The sequence below is a fragment of the Petromyzon marinus genome, chromosome 65 (genome assembly GCF_048934315.1).
Source record: "Petromyzon marinus isolate PM22_M1 ecotype Great Lakes invasive population chromosome 65, UKy_Petmar_22M1.pri1.0, whole genome shotgun sequence".
NCBI classification, from domain to species: domain Eukaryota; kingdom Metazoa; phylum Chordata; class Hyperoartia; order Petromyzontiformes; family Petromyzontidae; genus Petromyzon; species Petromyzon marinus.
Window position 1 is genome coordinate 2,093,661 of NC_133731.1, and position 23,016 is coordinate 2,116,676.

General features: G+C 56.0%; 1 pseudogene; it reads right to left on the reverse strand.

Moving 5' to 3' along the window:
• Positions 1-2,808: 2,808 nt before the first annotated feature.
• Positions 2,809-23,016, reverse strand: part of LOC116938058 (leucine-rich repeat-containing protein 4B pseudogene) — a 162,323-nt pseudogene continuing 142,115 nt past the window's right edge.

The window sequence follows — 23,016 nt, forward strand, 5'->3', positions numbered from 1 at the left end:
CGGCTCCGGCTGGAGCACGCCACGTGACACAGCCACGTGTCGGTGATGTGCAGCGCGTCTTGTTCTAACGCTGGTGAGCCGGACAAGCCCCTCTCTGTACCAGCGTGGACGTCACCCCCCACGTGTTCACCTTCTGAAGCGCTCGCTCGTCACCGTGACGTGCGCGATGACCACCACCACCACGTGACTTTTATCTCGTGTTGTGCGCGGTGCATTTAGCGCCACAGCGCGTGGATTTACAGCGTTTGTTGTTTTTGTGTTGCTGGTGACTTTGTGTTATTTGTGTTGCTGGTGACTTTGTGTATTTCGTATCGGAATCGCCTCCCGTGCTGTTGTTGCTGCTGGCGGCAATGAAAGTTATTTAAAAGTCAAAAGTCTCTCTCTGTCTCTCTCTCTCTCTCCCGCACGCCGTGTCAACCGGAGAGCCCCTCCCGGGGACTTCGCGGGCCGAATTTGGCCCCTCGTGTCGATGGACTTAACAACACAAACACACACAAACACAACCGCCATTCGCCACTAAGTGACGGTGACGTCACCACGACGCTTGTGCCAGGCCATGTGCACCTTGAGGCCACGTGAAGTGTCGAACGCCCGCGGGCAGGAGGTCATGGGGCAGACCCAGCAGGTGCCACGGGTCGACTGACTGAGATGACTCAGATGACTGGCTGATGCACCACCTGTGCCCCCTACTGTGCCAATCTGCTGTGCTTTAGCAACCCGGCGCTCCGCTCGTTGTTGTGAGCGTCGCTCCTCCGCCCTCCGTTGTTGTTGGAGGGCGACTGCCTCCAACTGCCCAGTAGCGTCCTTCACGAGCCTCCTCCACAGAGGCCGATCTTGACACCGCTGGTACCAGTCATCGGCAAGTCCACTCAGCTCCACGTCCTCCTGTACTACATCACTCCATCTCTTCTCTAGCCCGTGCCGCGCCCGTTTAGACCCCTCGATCCGGCCGAACAAAAGCTGTTTCGGCATCCGGTGGCTGGACACAAACATACACACACACATACAAAGATCCCCCGTGTAGCCTGTAACAGACCGTAGGGGCAAGTGCTGTTAGCGAGCAACGCCTATGAAGGCCGGCACGGCACACGAGGGAGTGGGTGGCCAGCACCACGCCCGGCCGCCTTTGTCTCACCCCCACTGTCGATGTTCGCTACACACCGCACCAGGTACTCATTTGAGGCTGAGTCGACCTAGGTGGGGGGGGGGGGCAGGGGACCGGTTCAGATAATCGTCACGTGGTGGTGTTGGCCGTGAGCGGGAATCAAACACAAAACACCGAGATGATCTCGACCACCAGCTCCAAAGAGCCACGCGCGTGGCAGGAGAACAGCGAATCATAGAAGTGAGAAATAAAGGTTTGGCACGTAGAAGAAGACAACCCGATGATGATGATGGTGGTGGTGGTGCAGGCAGTGATGAGAAGGAAATTGGAAGAATTTGGACACGCGTTGTTGACGACATCAGATATCGGTGCCGGCAGGAAGAAGCCGCCGTTAACTTGAGCATGTTGGCACCACAAGACGGAGGACAGTGGAAACGTTTGGCGAAATGTGCAGCGGACACTCCCACCACTAGGACTATCTGCCCATGGATCGTGATGGTGATACACTACACTATACACTACACTACTATACACTACACTATATACTACACTACTATACACTACACTATATACTACACTACTATACACTACACTATACACTACTGTACACTACACTATACACTACACTACTATACACTACACTACTATACACTACACTAAACACTACACTACTATACACTACACTACTATACACTACACTACTATACACTACACTATACACTACACTATACACTACACTACTATACACTACACTATACACTACACTACTATACACTACACTATACACTACACTACTATACACTACATTACTATACACTACACTATACACTACACTACATACTACACTACTATACACTACACTATACACTACTATACACTACACTATACACTGCACTACTATACACTACACTATACACTACACTACTATACACTACACTATACACTACTATACACAACACTATACACTGCACAATACACTAAACTATACACTACACTATACACTACACTATACACTACTATACACAACACTATACACTACACTATACACTACACTATACACTACTCCACACTACATTATACACTGCACGATACACTACACTACTATACACTACACTATACACTACACCATATACTACTCTACACACTATGCTACTTTACACTACACAACTATACACTACACTATACACTGCACAATACACTAAACTATACACTACACTATACACTGCACTATACACTACACTATACACTACACTATACACTACTATACACTACACTACTATACACTACACTACTATACACTACACTACTATACACTACACTACTATACACTACACTACTATACACTACACTATACACTACACTTCTGTGATGTGCCACCACTTGAGCATGTCGGCATTACAAGAATCAGAGAATAAGTGGCCACCTCCTACAGGGATATCTCCCCATTCGTCGTGATGATGTTTCAACAAAAAAAAAAAACTGCTCTCGAATAAGCGAGACAATTGACAGCTTGCACGTTTTTCATCAGAAGATTTCCAGACGGGGACCCAGAGGCTCTTACGTTGGAGCCAGGCGCAGGGCTTCAGATTCCCGAAAGAGCGAAATGCTTCCAGGAGAGTCACCGACCGTAAAACACAAAACACAAAAGAGGAGAATGAATCTCAAAATGGGCCGTCGCCCCCGGAGAGAATGAAGGACGACCGTTTGATTTTGTATTTCTTTATTATTCATCTCGTCTCGGTAATCAGTTTGTGAAAAAGGGTCAGAGCGGTAAAATGAAGAAGCGTAAATCGTAGGCGGAACTCGCAAACCTTGATGGAATCAACCGAATCAAAACAAGATCCTGCCGGTAGCCGTAGTACCCAAATTGTCGATGCTAACCGTGGGCCGCAGGCAAGGCCTCCTCCCTGCCCCCCCCCCCCAACCCCCCAACCCCCAACCTCCTGCGCTCCAAACCACAGCCAGACTCGAACTCTCCATTAAACCCTTTCCCGTTCCGAGGCAACATCTGAAAGTTGCAGGGTGGGGGAATCCCGTTCCACCTTCGGATCTCGGGAACGCGCGAGAGCGGCTCGGCTTTGTTGTGGTTGTTGTTGTTTATTTTTTTTTTAAAGATGCCGTTTTGCTCAAGACGTCAAACTCGCCGCAGGTTTCAAACATCGGCGAACGCGACCGAGCTCCGCGAAAGCCCGTGCCGAAAACTGTGACGCACCCGCCCGTCCCACGTGGCCTCGTGGCGAGCCCCAGTACATCCTTCAGACCGGAAAAACGCACCGAGTTATCTTTTTCGGTTGAACGCTTTCTGCCGATTCGGTTTCCGAAGACGCACGCGTGCGTCATCGAAAACAAATGTTGGAGGAGGAACTCACAAAATCATCCGCTGCACGCGCACGAACGTCATCGGAATGGGAAAGGTTTAACCCTTGGCAAGAATATAAATAAAACGCGGGGGGCCTCTCACCAACACCCACAGCCAAACTTCCACACTAACCCCACCCTCCCACCCCCTGCCGAATGCCCCCTTACCCCGAGAACACATTTCTAGAACGCATCCCCATCGCCTCCCCACAAACAAACCCGGTCACCTATGGACTCACCCAACCATCGCCCACCCCCCCACCCACTCCCCCGCATCTCACAATAACACAACAACAACAACACGCAGCTTATTCCTTAGACAACAATCCCTCCATTCTACCCCCCCCCCCAACCTCACCATCCCACACACAAACCCACACATCCATCCCCTCCATCAATCTCACAACAGCAACACGCATCACAATCCCTTGGTCAACATTGCCCCCATTACCACTCCTCTCCCACAAACCCACACACAAGCCCACCTATCCACCCCCTGTTGTCACCCCAATCTTACAACAACAACAACAGCAACTTGCAGCATATTCCTCCGTCAACATGCCTCCCTTGCCCTCCATTCCACCCCACCTTTCACCGACGCGACAGTAATTGCCAGGCCATTTCCTCCCGAAAACCTCCTGTAACCGCTGCTTTAAGGCAAAATCTTCTTTGCATTCTGAGAAAAAAAAAACACACACACACAAGATGGCTGCCTGTAACGAGGAGATAAATAGCACGTGGCAGTTGTTGTTGTTGTTGTTGTTGCTGTTGTTGCTGTTGTTGCTGCTGCTGTTCATGTTGCGCTGAGGTGGTGTTGGCGGTGATGTTGGTTTGCCGTGTGGCTTCGAATGCAAAAATTAACTTCGTGCTCGAGACTGCACGCAGGGGAGAGTTGGCTATGGCTGCTGGCGGCCGGACGGAAAACAAATAATAAAATATTTTGGCGGCAACAATCCTCAACTGCAGCCATTCTGGGTGGGGCACACAATTCAAGGGGGGGGGGGGGGGCGAAACGGTCAGAGCAGAGACAGGTATGGTTTGGCGTATGGGTTCCGGGTAAGGGGCGGACCAGGATCAGGTCGTCGGGGTAAGGTTCGGATCAGGGGGCCCGGGTGCGGAGGGAAACGGGGGATGCATCTAAGTTATGGTGAGGGTGTGACATTTCCCCCCTTGTGTCCACGTTTCATTACCATCCCCTTCCACAACCACCCCCCCCCACTTAAACAAGGAAAAAATGGTCACGAGGCCGAAGTGACCCCCCCCCTTGGAGAGTCTGGCAGAGTAATCCGTATCAAATCCGGCGGTGGCTTCGTCCGACGAGAAAGGGATCTTTCTCTCCGTGTCTCTCGGTCTCTCTCTGGCGACGGACCTCTCCATCTCTCCCCGTATCACTCACACTCTCTCCCGCTCTCTCTCTCTCTCTCACCGTCTCTCTCTCTCTCTGCGCCGCTGTATATCCGATCGCGAAGCCAAGCCCCCCCCCCCCACCCCCCAACCCCTGCATCTGCCGGGGGCCAGTTCCTCGCGCGGTAAGAAACAAAAATCCACCACCACCACCACCACCCCATTGAACATCCACGTCCGGCTCAAATCTGCGTCTCCTGCACGTTCTCCTTGGAGCTCGATCGCAGCAGCAGCGGTTCGTGTACCGACGTGTGGTGGTACGAGTTGAGCGCCGGGTGTCCCAGCGTACCAGCGTGGTGCTGCTGCTGCTGCTGCTGGTGCTGGTGCTGGTGGTGGTGGTGGTTGTATCCGTACGGCAGCGGCGGCGGCGGCGGCAGCGGCAACGTCTTTCCGTAACCGTAGTGCGCGGCCAGCGACGATCCCGGCCCTCCGGCCATCCCGGCCGCGAGGGCCACGTTGGCGCTGCACAGGCCCACGCCCGGCCCTCCGCTGTCGTGCGGGCGCTTGCCGCTCGGTGGCGAGGGCAGGCCGAGAGCGAGATGCTGCTGCTGGTGGTGGTGGCGGCCGGGGCCGACGCCCAGAGGCCCGCCGGCGCCGCCCCCAGCGACGTCCTCGTCCACGCTAATGATCTCGATGGCGCGCGACTGCATCATGCGGTGGCCCTGCCGGTGGTGCTGCTTCCGCAGTTTGTAGAAGACCACCAGCATGGCGGCGGCCATCAGCGTGATGGCCACGAAGCAGCCGATGATGATCTTCGTCGTCTTCATCACCTCGTCGAGGCCCGCCGGGGCCGCCGGGGCGCCGGCCGCGCCGCCGGGCGGCTGCTGCCGGGGCGGCGGGGGGCCCTGGGACCCCGGCGGAGGGGTCAGCGGCGGGGGCCTCGGCTCGCCGGGGCCTCCCGGGGCGGCCGCCCCCTCGTCCCGCCCGGTCACCGGCTCCGCGGCCTCCGACGTCTCCACGGTGACGGTGGTGAAGTAGGTGTAGTTGGGGCCGGCGCCCGGCGGGGCCGGCGGGAACGCCGCCGGGGCGACGGCGAGGGTGGCCGAGGCCGAGGCGTTCCCGGCCGCGTTGCCGACCAGGCACGTGTAGAGGCCGGCGTCGCGCGCCGCCACGCTCGTGAAGTTCAGCGACCCCTCGGCCGTGAGCGACGGCCTGCGGAGGCCGGGGCCGGGGCCGCTGCCGGGGCCGGGGCCGCCGCGGCCCCGCCCCGCGGCCGGCGCCTCGGGCGCCAGGGCCACGGCCGCGCCGTCCGGCCCCAGCCACGTCACGGAGCTCGTGGGCGACGGCGCCCGGCAGCGCATCTCGGCGGCCGCCCCCTCGCTCACGTTGACGTCGGCGGGGCCCTCGACGATGACGGGCGGCGGGCAGCGCGAGGCCGCCGGCGGGTCGAGGCCGCCGACGTGTCGGCCTTTGAGCTCGGGCGGCGAGGAGCATCGGGCGCAGCACGTGACGTTGCCGGGCTCGTTGCCGCGGAGCCAGCGGGAGAGCCAGGCGACGTCGCAGTCGCACGCCCACGGGTTGTGGTGTAGGTGGACCCGCCGCAGGCCTCCGAGGGGCCCGAACAGCTCGTGGGGCAGCGACGCCAGCCGGTTGTGGGCCAGGTTGAGGTCCTGGAGGGAACGCAGGCCGTCGAGGGAGCCGCGCTGCACCAGGCGGACGCCCGCGTGCATCATCCACAGCTTGCGCAGGCTGCCGAGGCCGCGGAAAGAGGCCGGCCGCAGCGACTCGACGCGGTTGCCCGACAGGTCGAGCTCCTCGAGGCTGGCCAGCGGCTCCAGGTTGGGCACCTCGCGGAGCATGCACATGCCCAGGTTGAGGTACTGCAGGTTGCCGAGGCCCTCGAAGGCGCCCTCCGAGATGAACTGCAGGTGCTTGAGCTCGCCCAGGTCGAGGCGCTGCAGCGATTCGAGTGGGCGGAAGGCGAACGCGGGGATGCTCTCGATGGGGTTGCTGCGCAGCCACAGCTCCCGGAGGCCCGCGACGGGCCCGAACGCGGCGCTGGGCACGGCCGTGAGGCGGTTGTCGAAGAGCTCCAGCGTGGTGAGGCTCGCGAGGCCGTGGAAGGCGCCCGCCTCCACCTGGCGGATGGAGTTGCGGCTCAGCTGGAGCACGCGCAGCTGCCGCAGCTGCCGGAAGCTGTCGGCCTTCACCACGTGCAGGCTGTTCTCCTGCAGGTTCAGGAAGTGGGCGCCCGAGGGCACGCCCGACGGCGCCTCCCGCAGCGACTTGCGCGTGCAGATGACGCGGCTCAGCTCCTGCGTGCAGGTGCAGAGCGAGGGGCAGGCCCGGGCCGCCGCCGCCGAGGTCGGCGAGGCCCCGGCGCCGACTCCGGCGCCGACTCCGCCGCCGCCGCCGCCGGGCGCCAGCAGAGCCGTCGCGGCCAACGCGCAGAGCCACCAGCGGCCCCCGCCGACGCCGCCGCCGATGCCGCCGACGCCGACGCTGCCGCCGCCGCCGATACCGCGGTCGGCCGTGGTCGTTGACGGGGGAGCCGGCGACGGAGCCGGCGGTGGCGCTGCTGAGGCGCCACGGCCGTGCCCGAGCCTCCAGCAGTGGCGGCAGCACCACCACCACCACCACCAGCAGCAGCAGCGGCACCACCACCACCACCACCACCACCAGCAGCGGCGGCCGAGATGCCTCCAATCGAATTTTCTCTCCTCCTCCTCCTCCTCCTCCTCCTCTGCTGTCTTGTTTCCCTCCTCCTCCTCCTCCTCCGCTGTCTTGTTTCCCTCCTCCTCCTCCTCCTCCTCCGCTGTCTTGTTTCCCTCCTCCTCCTCCTCCTCCTTCGTCTTCCTCCGCCTCGCCCTCTCCGCCGCCTGCTGACGACGCCGATACTCCCGGCCCTGCTGCCGGGGAGCGGCGCGAGGAGATGTCGCGAGCGGTGGCGGAGGAGGTGGAAGGGAAGAAGGAGCTGGCGGAGGAGGCGGCGGAGGAGGTGGAAGGGAAGAAGGAGCTGGCGGAGGAGGTGGCGGAGGAGGTGGAAGGGAAGAAGGAGCTGGCGGAGGAGGTGGCGGAGGAGGTGGAAGGGAAGAAGGAGCTGGCGGAGGAGGTGGCGGAGGAGGTGGAAGGGAAGAAGGAGCTGGCGGAGGAGGTGGCGGAGGAGGTGGAAGGGAAGAAGGAGGTGGCGGAGGAGGTGGCGGAGGAGGTGGAAGGGAAGAAGGAGGTGGCGGAGGAGGTGGCGGAGGAGGAGGCGGAGGAGGCGGCGGAGGAGGAGGAGGCGGAGTTCCTCGTCGGCGAGACGCGGAGGTTGGCGGAACGCAGGGCGGTGAGACGGAGACCCGGGGGTGATCGGGAACCACCGAGCGTCGTGCACGCGCTGCTGCTGCTTCTGATGCTTCTACCGCTGCTTCTGATGCTTCTGATGCTTCTTCTGCTTCTACCGCTGCTGCTTCTCCCACTGCTGCTGCTGTTGCTTCTTCTGCTTCTGCTGCTTCTGCTGCTTCTTCCGCTGCTGTTGCTTCTTCTGCTTCTTCTGCTGCCGCTTCTCCCGCTGCTGTTGCTTCTCCCGCTGCTGCTGCTGCTGCTGCCGCTTCTCCTACTGCTTCCGCTGCTTCCGCTGCTGCTTCTCCTGCTGCTGCTGCTGCTACTCCCGCTGCTTTTGCTGCTGTTGCTTCCGGCGGCTGTGCGCGCATGTTTAGGTTTGCGAGCAACGGGTCCGGCCAGGGTGGGCAGGAATGCCGCTACAATGTTCATAGTGGGCTGGGAGACCCGAGCAGGTGAAGAAGGAGGTGGACGAGGAGGAGGAGGAGGTGGAGGAGGAGGTGGTGGTGTTGTAGGAGTAGGCAGAAGAGGGACGAGGCCGGAGGACGAGGAGAAGGTGAGGTCCTTGGGACGTTGAGGATGGAGTCCATGAGAGGCCTGTACCAGGCCTCAGGTGGCACGCTACAACACTGTCGAGAGAGAGAGATGAGAGGGGGTCAAGGCGGTGAGCAGAGAGAGAGACGGAGAGAGAGACGGAGACTTTGACTTTATAAGCAACTTGCGTTGCCGCCAGCAACAACAGCGCCGGATGGCGATTCCGATGGGGAACGCACAAAGTTCACCAGCAGACAAACAACACGAACGCTGTCCATCCACAGGCGCTGTGGCGCAAAACTCGAAATAAAAGCCACGTGGTGGTGGTGGTGGTGGGGGTCATGGGGGTCATCGCGAGCACTTCAGAAGGTGAACGTGAGGGTGCCGAGGGAGGGGATGGACGTTTACAGAACGACATGGAAAGGGAGTGACATGGGGGGGGAGGGGGTGGGAGGACATGGGGGAGGAGGAGGAGGGGGAAAGGTTAGGGGTGAAAGGGGATGGGGGAGAAGGGAGGGTGAGAGGGGAGGGGGGAGGGGGGAGGTGCGGAACGTGGCCGTCAAACGCAACTTGAGAATTGCTGCTGATGATGGTGACGATGGTGGTAGTGGTGACGATGGTTGTAGTGGTGAAGATGGTGACGGTGGTGGTAGTGGTGATGATGGTGACGGTGGTGGTAGTGGTGACGATGGTTGTAGTGGTGAAGATGGTGACGGTGGTGGTAGTGGTGATGATGGTGACGGTGGTGGTAGTGGTGATGGTGGTGGTAGTGGTGACGATGGTGGTAGTGGTTACGATGGTGGTAGTGGTGACGATGGTGGTGACGATGGTGGTAGTGGTGATGATGGTGACGGTGGTGGTAGTGGTGATGGTGGTGGTAGTGGTGACGATGGTGGTAGTGGTGACGATGGTGATAATGGTGGTAGTGGTGGTGATGGTGACGATGGTGGTAGTGGTGACGATGGTGGTAGTGGTGTTGGTGGTGGTAGTGGTGATGATGGTGTTGGTGGTGGTAGTGGTGATGGTGGTGGTAGTGGTGACGATGGTGATAATGGTGGTAGTGGTGACGATGGTGACGATGGTGGTAGTGGTGATGATGGTTGTAGTGGTGATGATGGTGTTGGTGGTGGTAGTGGTGATGGTGGTGGTAGTGGTGACGATGGTGGTAGTGGTGGTGTAGTGGTGATGATGGTAGTAGTGGTGATGATGGTGACGGTGGTGGTAGTGGTGATGGTGGTGATGATGGTGGTGATGACGGTGATGATGGTGGTAGTGGTGGTGGTAGTGGTGATGACGGTGATGATGGTGGTAGTGGTGACGATGGTGGTAGTGGTGGTAGTGGTGATGATGGTGGTGATGACGGTGATGATGGTGGTGATGACGGTGATGATGGTGGTAGTGGTGGTGTAGTGGTCAGTGCTACGCTGCGCTACGAATCCAACGACCTGAGTTCAATTCCCGCTCACGGCCAACACCACCAGTGACGATTATCTGAACCGGTCCTGGGCCTCCCCTAGGTCGACTCAGCCTCAAAGGAGTACCTGGTGCGGTGTGTAGTGAACATAGCCACTGGGGAGACAAAGGCGGCCGGGGACGGTGTTAGCCAATCACTCCACGGTGTGCCGTAGGTGCTCGCTAACAGCACTTGCCCCTACAGTCTGTGAAGGCTGCACGGGGGATCTTTGTCTTTGTGTCCCCCCCTCCCCCCAAAGCCCCTCCCCCCAAAGCCCCTCCCCCCAATGCCCCTCCCCCCGTGAGTGTCACGTGGGACCCCGAGTCTCTGAGTGGTGCTGGTGGAGTTCCACCCCTGTGGAGGGATCGGAGACTCGACGGAGTTCCACTCCTGGTGCTGCTGCCTCGAACCTCCCACAACTCCCTCCACTTCCGGCCCCCCCCGTTCTCCATCCCCCCTCCCTCCATCACCTCCCCCACTCCTCCATCTCCTACCCCCCCCATCTCCACCCCCTCCTCCCTCCCTCCTCCATCTCCTACCCCCCCCATCTCCACCCCCTCCTCCCTCCCTCCTCCATCTCCTACCCCCCTCTTCCACCTCCCTCCTCCACCCCCTCCACCCCTCTCTCTTCACCCCCCTCCCCATCCCCCTCATCCCCCCTCCTCCATCTCCTCTCTGTCCACAGCCCCCCTACATCTCCCCCCTCCTCCACCCCCTCCTCCACCCCTCCACCCCCTCCACCCCCTCCCCCCTCCTCCGTCTTTTGTTTCGCGCCGCCGATCTCTCCCACAGCGGCGGCGCGTGACGGGGAGAGCGAGAGGGAGAGAGGGGGGGAGTGCAGGGGGAGAGAGAGGGGGGAGAGTGAGAGGGGAGAGTGCAGGGGGAGAGTGAGAGGGAGAGAGGGGGGGGAGAGTGCAGGGGGAGAGTGAGGGGGGAGAGTGAGAGGGGAGAGTGCAGGGGGAGAGAGAGAGGGAGAGTGAGAGGGGAGAGTGCAGGGGGAGAGTGCAGGGAGAGTGAGAGGGGAGAGTGCAGGGGGAGAGAGAGAGAGGGGGGAGGGGGTAGAGTGCAGGGGGAGAGTGCAGGGGGAGAGTGCAGGGGGAGAGTGCAGGGGGAGAGTGCAGGGGGAGAGAGAGGGGGGAGAGTGCAGGGGGAGAGTGCAGGGGGAGGGAGAGTGCAGGGGGAGAGTGCAGGGGGGGGAGAGGGAGAGGGAGAGTGCAGGGGGAGAGTGCAGGGGGAGAGTGCAGGGAGAGTGAGAGGGGAGAGTGCAGGGGGAGAGAGAGAGAGGGGGGAGGGGGTAGAGTGCAGGGGGAGAGTGCAGGGGGAGAGTGCAGGGGGAGAGTGCAGGGGGAGAGTGCAGGGGGGGGAGAGGGAGAGGGAGAGTGCAGGGGGAGAGTGCAGGGGGAGAGTGCAGGGAGAGTGAGAGGGGAGAGTGCAGGGGGAGAGAGAGAGAGGGGGGAGGGGGTAGAGTGCAGGGGGAGAGTGCAGGGGGAGAGTGCAGGGGGAGAGTGCAGGGGGAGAGTGCAGGGGGAGAGAGAGGGGGGAGAGTGCAGGGGGAGAGTGCAGGGGGAGGGAGAGTGCAGGGGGAGAGTGCAGGGGGGGGAGAGGGAGAGGGAGAGTGCAGGGGGAGAGTGCAGGGGGAGAGTGCAGGGGGAGAGTGCAGGGAGAGTGAGAGGGGAGAGTGCAGGGGGAGAGAGAGAGAGGGGGGAGGGGGTAGAGTGCAGGGGGAGAGTGCAGGGGGAGAGTGCAGGGGGAGAGTGCAGGGGGAGAGTGCAGGGGGAGAGAGAGGGGGGAGAGTGCAGGGGGAGAGTGCAGGGGGAGGGAGAGTGCAGGGGGAGAGTGCAGGGGGGGGGAGAGGGAGAGGGAGAGTGCAGGGGGAGAGTGCAGGGGGAGAGTGCAGGGGGAGAGTGCAGGGGGGGGAGAGAGAGAGGGAGAGTGCAGGGGGAGAGTGCAGGGGGAGAGCGAGAGGGGGAGAGGGGGGGGAGAGTGCAGGGGGAGAGTGCAGGGAGGGAGTGCAGGGGGAGAGTGCAGGGGGAGGGAGAGTGCAGGGGGAGAGTGCAGGGGGGGGAGAGGGAGAGTGCAGGGGGAGAGTGCAGGGGGAGAGAGAGGGGGGAGAGTGCAGGGGGAGAGTGCAGGGGGAGAGTGCAGGGGGAGAGAGAGGGGGGAGAGTGCAGGGGGAGAGTGCAGGGGGAGAGCGAGAGGGGGAGAGAGAGGGGGTAGAGAGGGGGGGAGAGAGGGGGGAGAGAGAGAGGGGGTAGAGAGAGGGGGTAGAGAGAGGGGGGAGAGAGGGGGGGTGAGAGAGAGGGGAGAGAGAGGGGGTAGAGAGGGGGAGAGTGAGAGGGGGGTGAGAGGGGGGGGGCGAGTGAGACGCGAGAGGCGCGCATCGAATAAGAATGCAAGGAGGGGGTTGGGAGAGACGAGGGGAGCGGTGGCGCAGCGGTTAGCGCGCTGCGCTAGGATTTCACGTGTCCCTGTGTGTGTCTCTGCGTGTCCCCGTGTCTGTGTGTGTCTCTGTGTGTCCCTGTGTGTGTCTCTGCGTGTCCCCGTGTCTGTGTGTGTCTCTGTGTGTCTCTGTGTGTGTCTCTGCGTGTCCCCGTGTCTGTGTGTGTCTCTGTGTGTCCCTGTGTGTGTCTCTGCGTGTCCCCGTGTCTGTGTGTGTCTCTGTGTGTCCCTGTGTGTGTCTCTGCGTGTCCCCGTGTCTGTGTGTGTCTCTGTGTGTCTCTGTGTGTGTCTCTGCGTGTCCCCGTGTCTGTGTGTGTCTCTGTGTGTCTCTGTGTGTGTCTCTGCGTGTCCCCGTGTCTGTGTGTGTGTCTGTGTGTCCCTGTGTGTGTCTCTGCGTGTCCCCGTGTCTGTGTGTGTATCTGCGTGTCTCCGTGTGTTTCCCTGTCCCAGTGTGTCTGTGTGTGTGTCTGTGTGTGTCTCTGTGTGTGTGTGTGTCTGTGTGTGTCTCTGTCCGAGTGTGTCTGTGTGTGTCTCTGTCCGAGTGTGTCCCTGTGTGTCTCTGTGTGTGTCTGTGTGTGTCTGTGTGTGTGTGTCTGTGTGTGTGTCTGTGTCTGTGTGTGTCTCTGTGTGTGTGTGTGTCTGTGTGTGTGTCTGTGTGTGTCTCTGTGTGTCTGTGTGTGTGTCTGTGTCTGTGTGTGTGTCTGTGTGTATCTCTGTGTGTGTGTGTCCCCTATGAACTCGGTGTAGCCGAGTTCGATTCCCGCTCACGGCCAACACCAGTGACGAGTAAACGGTCATGGGCCAGCCCCTAGGTCCACTCAGCCTCAAAATGAGTGCGCTGCGTAGCAAAGCATCGCAACATGGGGAGACAAAGGCGGTCGGGCGTGGTTCCAGGCCATAGGTCCTGCTCGCTGACTGACAGCACTTTGCCCCGACAGCCTGCTGAGGCTATCCGGGAGAGGTGGGTATCTTTGCCTCTGTGTCTCAGAGGCGTGTCTGTGTGTGAGTCTCTGTGCGTGTGTGTGTCTGACTGTGCGAATGTGCTGTGAATGCGTAAACAAGCGGACAGGGGAGATGTGCTGGCCGTGTGTGTGTGTCAATATCTGTGCGGTTGTGCGTGCGGGGAGTGGTGGTGCAGCGGTTAGCGCTACGCTGCGCTACGATCCCGGCGGCCCGGGTTCGATTCCCGCTCAAGGGCAACACCGGTGGCGATTATCTGAACCGGTCCTGGGCCTCGCCTAGATCGACTCGGCCTCAAATGAGTACCTGGTGCGGTGTGTAAACATTGCCACTAGGGAGACAAAGGCGGTCGGGCGTGGTGCTGGCCACCCACCCCCTCGTGTACCGTTCCGGCCTTCATTAGTGCTCGCTAACAGCACTTGCCCCTACAGTCTGTTAAGGCTATACGAGGGATCTTTGTCTTTGTGTATGTGTGTATGTGTGTGTGGGTATGTGTGTGTGGGTATGTGTGTATGTATGTGTGTGGGTATGTGTGTGTGGGTATGTGTGTGTGTATGTGTGTATGTATGTGTCGGTGGGTTGGTGTGTGTGGGTATGTGTGTGTGTATGTGTGTATGTATGTGTCGGTGGGTTGGTGTGTGTGGGTACGTGTGTGTGTGTGTATGTGTGTCGGTACGTGTGTGTATGTGTGTGCGTCTTCGTGTAGGTGGGTTGGTGTGTGTAGGTACGTGTGTGTATATGTATGCCGGGAAAGGTCCTGGCAAAGGTTATTCAACATCGCCTTGCCAGGCACGCTGAGGAGCGGCTTGCAGAGCCCCACTGCGGTTTCAGGAAAGGGCGGTCCTGCACAGATGCCATATTTTCTGTCCGTCTGCTACAGCAGAGGTGTAGGAAATTCCAACAAGACCTACATCTCTGCTTTATACACCTGGTCAAGGCCTATGATACCATCAGTAGGCCTGGGCTCTTTCGGAGTCCCTGACCCTCTGCTCACGATCATTAAGGACCTTCATGATGGTGAGTGGGCTCGGGTAAAACTACGTGGCCGGGAGTCAGAGCCATTCCCTGTACACCTTGGGGTGTGACAGGGATGTCCTCTGGCTCCCACATTATTTAACATCTATTTTTACCACGTAGTTCGTGAAGCCTTCAATAGCTGTACCGGGGGAATCTCCATATGGTACAGATATAATGGGAGGTTGATCGATGGCCGGGAGCGGTCAAGGGATGACTCCCTATTGCGCAACCACGTTATGTATGCTGATGACTTGGTAATAGCTGCTCAGTCAGAGGAGGAGTTGGATACACTGCTGCTGAGACTGGAGCGTGCCACTAAGAGGTGGGGCCTTACCATCAGCCCCACAAAAACTAAGCACCTGCCTGGGTATTTTGTACCATCGGACCCTCCACCCCCACATCTCCCAATCGGTGATGGGGCAATTGTGGAGAGAGTGGAGAGTTTCCCATACCTGGGCAGTGTGCTTATGACTGGCTCCAGTTTAACAGCAGAGGTCTCACTCTGAAACAGTCGAGCGGCAATGTATTTTCATCGGTTGCGTAACGCTGTGTGGAAGCTACCTGGTCTGTCGCTCCGCACTAAGCATCAGGTCTTCTCGGCCAGGGTCATTCCCTCCCTTCTCTACGCTTGCAAAACGTGGACCCCCTTAATGGAATATCTTCGCCGGTTAGAAACATTTAGGCTGGCCTGCCTACGATCTATCCTGGGTTTAACCAGGCTGGATTGTGTGAGGAGCTCACAAATCCTCGAAAGATCTGGGCAAGGTCCCATCGGTGAGCTCCTCCGGCAGGCAAGGCTGCGTTGGCTGGGTCATGTAGCCCGCATGCCCAGCCACCACATGCCGAAACAGCTTTTGTTCAGCGGATCGAGGGGGCTAAATGGGTGCGGCACGGGTTAAAGAAGAGATGGAGTGATGTGGTACAGGAGGACGTGGAGCTGAGTGGACTTGCCGATGACTGGTACCAGTGGTGTCAATATCGGCCTCTGTGGAGGAGGCTCGTGAAGGATGGTACTGGGCAGTTGGATGCAGTCGCCCTCGAACAACAACGGAGGGCGAAGGAGCGACGCTCACAACAACGAGCAGAGCGCCGGGTTGCTAAAGCACAGCAGGTTGGCACAGTACGGGGCACAGGTGGTGCATCATCCAGTCATCTCAGTCATCTCAGTCAGTCGACCCGTAGCACCTGAGCCTGCCCCGTGACCTCCTGCCAGCGGGCATTCGACACTTCACGTGGCCTCACGGTGCACATGGCCTGGCACAAGCGTCGTGGTGACGTCACCGCCACTTAGTGGCGAATGGCGGTTGTTGTTGTTGTTGTGTGTATGTGTGTGTGTATGTGTACAGTGAGGGAAAAAAGTATTTGATCCCCTGCTGATTTTGTACGTTTGCCCACTGACAAAGAAATGATCAGTCTATAATTTTAATGGTAGGTTTATTTGAACATTGAGAGACAGAATAACAACAACAAAATCCAGAAAAAGGCATGTCAATAATGTTCTAAATTGATTTGCATTTTAATGAGGGAAATAAGTATTTGACCCCCTCTCAATGAGAAAGATTTCTGGCTCCCAGGTGTTTTTTATACAGGTAACGAGCTGAGATTAGGAGCACACTCTTAAAGGGAGTGCTCCTAATCATAGCTTGTTACCGGTATAAAAGACACCTGTCCACAGAAGCAATCAATCAGATTCCAAACTCTCCACCATGGCCAAGACCAAAGAGCTCTCCAAGGATGTCAGGGACAAGATTGTAGACCTACACAAGGCTGGAATGGGCTACAAGACCATTGCCAAGCAGCTTGGTGAGTACATGACAACATTTGGTGCGATTATTCGGAAATGGAAGAAACACAAAATAACTGTCAATCTCCCTCGGCCTGGGGCTCCATGCAAGATCTCACCTCGAGGAGTTGCAATGATCATGAGAACGGTGAGGAATCAGCCCAGAACTACACGGTAGGGTCTTGTCAATGATCTCAAGGCAGCTGGGACCACAGTCACCAAGAAAACAATTGGTAACACACTACGCCGTGAAGGACTGAAATCCTGCAGCGCCCGCAAGGTCCCCCTGCTCAAGAAAGCACATATGCATGCCCGTCTTAAGTTTGCCAATTAACAACTGAATGATTCAGAGGACAACTGGATGAAAGTGTTGTGGTCAGATGAGACCAAAATGGAGCTCTTTGGCATCAACTCAACTCGCCGTGTTTGGAGGAGGAGGAATGCTGCCTATGACCCCAGAAACACCATCCCCACCGTCAAGCATGGAGGTGGAAACATTATGCTTTTGGGGTGTTTTTCGGCTAAGGGGACAGTACAACTTCACCGCATCAAAGGGACGATGGACGGGGCCATGTACCGTCAAATTTTGGGTGAGAAGCTCCTTCCCTCAGCCAGGGCATTGAAAATGGAACGTGGATGGATATTCCAGCATGACAATGACCCAAAACACACGGCCAAGGCAATAAAGGAGTGGCTCAAGAAGAAGCACATTAAGGTCCTGGAGTGGCCTAGCCAGTCTCCAGAACTTAATCCCATAGAAAATCTGTGGAGGGAGCTGAAGGTTCGAGTTGCCAAACGTCAGCCTGGAAACCTTAATGACTTGGAGAAGATCTGCAAAGAGGAGTGGGTCAAAATCCCTCCTGAGATGTGTGCAAACCTGGTGGCCAACTGCAAGAAACGTCTGACCTCTGTGATTGCCAACAAGGGTTTTGCCACCAAGTACTAACTCATGTTTTGCAGAAGGGTCAAATACTCATTTCCCTCATTAAAATTGCAAATCAATTTATAACATTATTGACATGCGTTTATCCGGATTATCTTGTCGTTATCCTGTCTCTCACTGTTCAAATGAACCTACCATTACAATTATCGACTGATCATTTCTTCGGCAGTGGGCAAACGTACAAAATCAGCAGGGGATCAAATACTTGTTTTCCCTCACTGTACGTGTGTTTGTGTGTGTCTCTTTGATGAGGTGGGTTGGTGTGGGTAGGTACGAGTGTGTCAGAGTGTGAAGAGCGGTGACGCTCCCAAACCCGGCCACCGTAGTTCAATTCCCGCTCACGGCCAACACCGGTGACGATTAACCTGAAGCGGCGGTCCTGGGCCTCCCCTAGGTCGACTCGGCCAACAAACGAATTCCCGGTGCGGTGCGTAAACCCCAACGCCACAGGGGGGGGGTGGGGGAGGGGGGGGGGACAAAGGCGACCGAGCGTGTTTAGGGTCGGATATTCGTCACTGGCATTGGCCGTGAGTATTGGGTAGCGAACTTGGGAACCTGCTGGTTCAAAGACAGAGATTCCACTACCCCCCCCCACCACCACCACACCCCACCCATCACCACCCCCCTACAGCCTGAACGGACTGTTGGGGCAAACTGTGACCCGCGAGACTTTGCCGCGGTGTGAGGTCACGTTTACGAAACTCCGCTCGATGCTCATTTGAGGCTGAGTCGACGTAGGAGTGGCCCGGGGGCCTGCGTTGGGCCCTTTGAGCGGGCATCGAACTCCGCGTCAGTGGCCCGGCGAGCTAACCCCGCAAACACGCGCAACGTGTCCGCAATCGCACGCTTCATGCATAGATTCATAGCCATGCGTGCGTGCGTGTGCCATCAAGACATGCGAACACGAGGACAAAGATCACCCGTACCGCCTGGCCAGACTGGTACGGGGGCACGTGCTGTTGGCGGGACAGCAGCGGCGCCTGTGAAGGCCGGCGCGCGAGCGGGTGGCGTGGCCGGCAAAACCACGCCCGGCCGCCTTTGTCTTCCCCAGCGGCGATGGTTCACGCCACACTTGACCAGGCGCTCATTTTAGTCTGAGTCGACCTAGGGGAGGCCCAGGACCGTTGCAGATAATCGTCACCGGCGTTGGCCGTGAATGGAACTCGGCACGCGATGGCACAAAGACAAAGATCCCCGTATAGCGTCAACGGACTGTTGGGACAAGTGCTGCGATTGAGCACCGGCGAAGGCCGGCACGGCACGCGAGGGCGGCGGGCGGCCGGCACCACGCACGGCCGCCTTTGTCTCTCCCCAGTGGCGATGTCTACCTAGCGGAGGACCAGGACCGGGTCAGATAATCGACACGTGGTGTTGGTGGCCGTGAGCGGGCAAGGAACTCGGCTTGCCATGTCCGTAGGGCAGCGTAGCGCGGAAACACTACACTACCGCTCCCCAACTAATGTTGAAACACACACAGACACACACAGACACACACAGACACACACACACAGACACACACATAGATACACACACACAGACACACAGAGACACACACAGACACACACAGGCACACACACACAGATACACACACAGATACACACAGATACACACAGACACACACAGACACAGATACACACGCAGATACACACAGACACACAGACACACACAGATACACAGACACACACACAGACACACATAGACACACACACACAGATACACAGAGAGACACACACACACAGTTACACACACAGACACACAGAGACACACACATACAGATACACACACAGATACACACGCAGATGCACACAGCGACACACACAGACACACACACAGACACGCACAGACACACACAGATACAAAGACACACACACAGACACACACAGAGACACACACAGACACACACAGATACACAGACGCACACACAGATACACAGGCAGACACACACACCGATACACACAGAGACACACACAGATACACACTCAGAGACACACAGACACACACAGATACACACACAGACACACAAAACCCAAAGGCAAAGATCCCCCGTAAAGCCATCAACGGACTGTCGGGGCCAAGTGCTCCTAAAGGAGGAGTGGGTTTGGCGAGAACCACCAACACCCGGCCGTCTTTGTCTTACCCAGTGCTAATTTTAAGGCTGAGTTGACCGAAAACATAAAAAACATACGAACATTCACTTACACGACGCATGGCTTGTGTGTAGCAGTAGAGCATTGGATTGTTGAATCCATCTAAGCGGAGCTTTGAGTGTCAGCAGGTTTTTCAGTTACATCGGAAGCGAAGCTAAAACCCCCACACAAAGACTCACACAGAGACCCACAGATTAATACAGTGACCCACAGACTCACACAGAGACTCATACACTGACATAGATATACTGGAAACACATAGACACTCATAGACTCCTATAGAGACGCATATACTCACACAGACACACGCAGACTCACAAAGAGACCCACATACTCGCACAAAGACTCTTAGACTCACACAGAGACCAACAGACTCACAAAAAAGACCCACAGACCCACACAGACACTTGTACACTCACATATAGATATTAGCACACGTAGACACCCATATACTCCTATAGAGACACATAGACTTACATAGAGACCCATAAACTCACAGAAAGATCTACAGACTCACACAGAGACTCTGGAACTCACACAGAGATTGATACACGCACACAAAGACCCATACACTCGCATAGAGAACCACAGACTCACATAGATATATTGACAGACGTAGACACCCATAGGCTAATATAGATATCTAAAGAATCAAACAGAGACCTAAAGACGTATACATAGACTGACAAAGACTCACACAGAGACCCACAGATTCATACAGAGACCCACAGACTCACACAGAGACTCATACACTGACATAGATATACTGGCACACGTAGATATTCATAGTCTCCTAGAGAGAGGCATATACCCACACAGACACATGCAGACTTACAAACAGACCCACATTCTCACACGGAGAACCACAGACTCAGAAAGTGACCCAAATACTCACAGGGAGACCCACAAATTCGTATATAGACCCAGAGACTCACACAGAGATTCAGACAGAGACACACAGACTCCCACAGAGTCCCATAGACTCATATGGAGAAGCATAGACTCACATAGAGACTCACAGATTCACACAGAAACTCATGGACGCACATAGCGTTGTTGTCCCAGGTAGAGACGCATAAACTCATACAGAGACTAATAGATTCGCACAGAGACCCATAGACTCCAATTGAGACCATGAACTCGCATACATATATTGACCCACGTAGAATCCCAGACGTATTTAGAGACAAATAGACTCACAGTTACCCATAGACGTAAAGAAAGATCCTTAGACTCACATATAGACCCGTAGACACCCATACGCTCACAGCTATACACTTAGACTCACAAAGAGACCCACAAACTCACACAGAGACCCACAGGCTCACACATACAGCCAGAGACTCACATATAGACCCACAGACTCGCACAATTACCCACAGACTCACACAATTATCCACAGAGTCACACGGAGACCCATAGACTCACACAAAAACCCATAAACTCATGTAAAGATACACAAACTCTAACAGAGAACCACAAACTCACAAAGAGACCCACAGATCCACACAGAGACATATAGACTCACACAATGACCCGTATACTCACACAGAGACTAATATACTTATATAGAGACCCACAAACTCCCATAGAGACCCAAAGACACACACAAAGAGCAATATACTAAAATAGAGACCGACAGACTCACCGAGGTATATTGACATACGTAGACACCCATCAACTCACACAGAGAGCCACAGACTCACAGAGAGATAATATACACTCACAAACAGATATTGACACCCGTAGACACCCATAGACTCCTATAGAGACCCGTCGAATTCGCCAGGAACCTATAGACTCACACAGAGCCCCACAGACTAACACAGAGACCCAACGATCCACATAGAGTCTCACAGATACACATGGTGACTCACATACTCACGTAAAGATTTTGCACCACGTAGAGTCACATAGACTCATATCGAGACACATAGACTCACAGATACCCACAGACTTGAAGAGGTATTTATTGACTCACGAATAGACCCATAGACTCACAGAGATACCCATATTCTCACATTGAGACCCATAGACAACATATATATCCATAGACTCGCAGACAACCGTAGACTTGCAGAGACCCATATACTCATATAGAGACCCATAGACTCACAGAGACCCAAAGCCTCACAGGGCAACCCGTAGAGTCACTCACAGACCCACAGACTCACACAGAGACATTGACCCACGTAGAGACACATAGACTCACAGGGAGTTCCATAGAGTCAGACAGAGACCCATAGACTAATTTAGAGATCCGTATATTCACACAGAGACACACAGACTCACAAATAAAACGAATAGACTCACGTCAGAGACCCATAGACTCGCAGAGAGGCCCGTAGATTCACACAGAGACCCATCGAATCACATAGAGAACCATAGACTCACAGCGACGCACAGACTCACAAATAGACGAATAGACTTCACATCAGAGACCCATAGACTCACACAGAGACCCGTAGATTCACATAGAGACCGATAGACTCATATAGAGACCCATAAACTCACAGAGATCCACCGACACACAAATAACCAAATAGACTCACGTCAGAGACCCATAGACTTGCAGAGAAACCCGTAGATTCACACAGAGACCCATCAACTCATAAAGAGACCCATAAACTCACAGAGACCCACAGACTCACAAATAAACGAATAGACCCACACAGAGACCCATAGACTCGCAGATAGACTCGTATATTCACACAGAGAGCCACAGACTCACATAGAGACCCATAGACTCACAGAGACCCACAGACTTACAAATAGACGAATAGACTCACGTCAGAGACCCATAGACTCGCAGAGAGACCCGTAGATTCACACAGAGACCCATCGACTCACATAGAGACCCATAGACTCACCACGACCCAAAGACGCATAAATAGACGAATAGACTCACGTCAGAGACCCATACATTCGCAGAGAGACCCGTAGATTCACACAGAGACCCATTGACTCATATACAGACCCATAGACTCACAGAGACCCACAGATTCACAAATAAACGAATAGACTTACGCAGAGACCCATAGACTCGCAGATAGACACGTAGATTCACACAGAGACCCATCGACTCATATAGAGACCCGTATATTCACACAAAGACCCACAGACTAAAAAAAAAACGAAAAGACTCACGTCAGAGAAATATACACTCACAGAGACCCACAGACTCACAAATAAATGAATAGACTAACATCTTAGACCCATAGACTCGAAGATAAACCCGTTGATTCACACAGAGACCCATCGACTCGTATAGAGAACCATAGACTCATATAGAGACCCGTATATTCACACAGAGACACACAGACTCACATAGAGACCCATAGACTCACCGAGACCCACAGACTCACACATAGACGAATAGACTCATGTCAGAGACCCATAAACTCGCAACGAAACCTGTAGATTCACACAGAGACACATCGACTCATTTAGAGAACCTTAGACTCACAGAGACGCACAGACTCCCAAATAAACGAAAAAATCACGTCAGAGACCCATAGACTCGCAGAGAGACCCGTAGATTCACACAGAGACCCATAGACTCACAGCGCCCCACAGACTCACAAATAGACGAATAGCCTCACGTCAGAG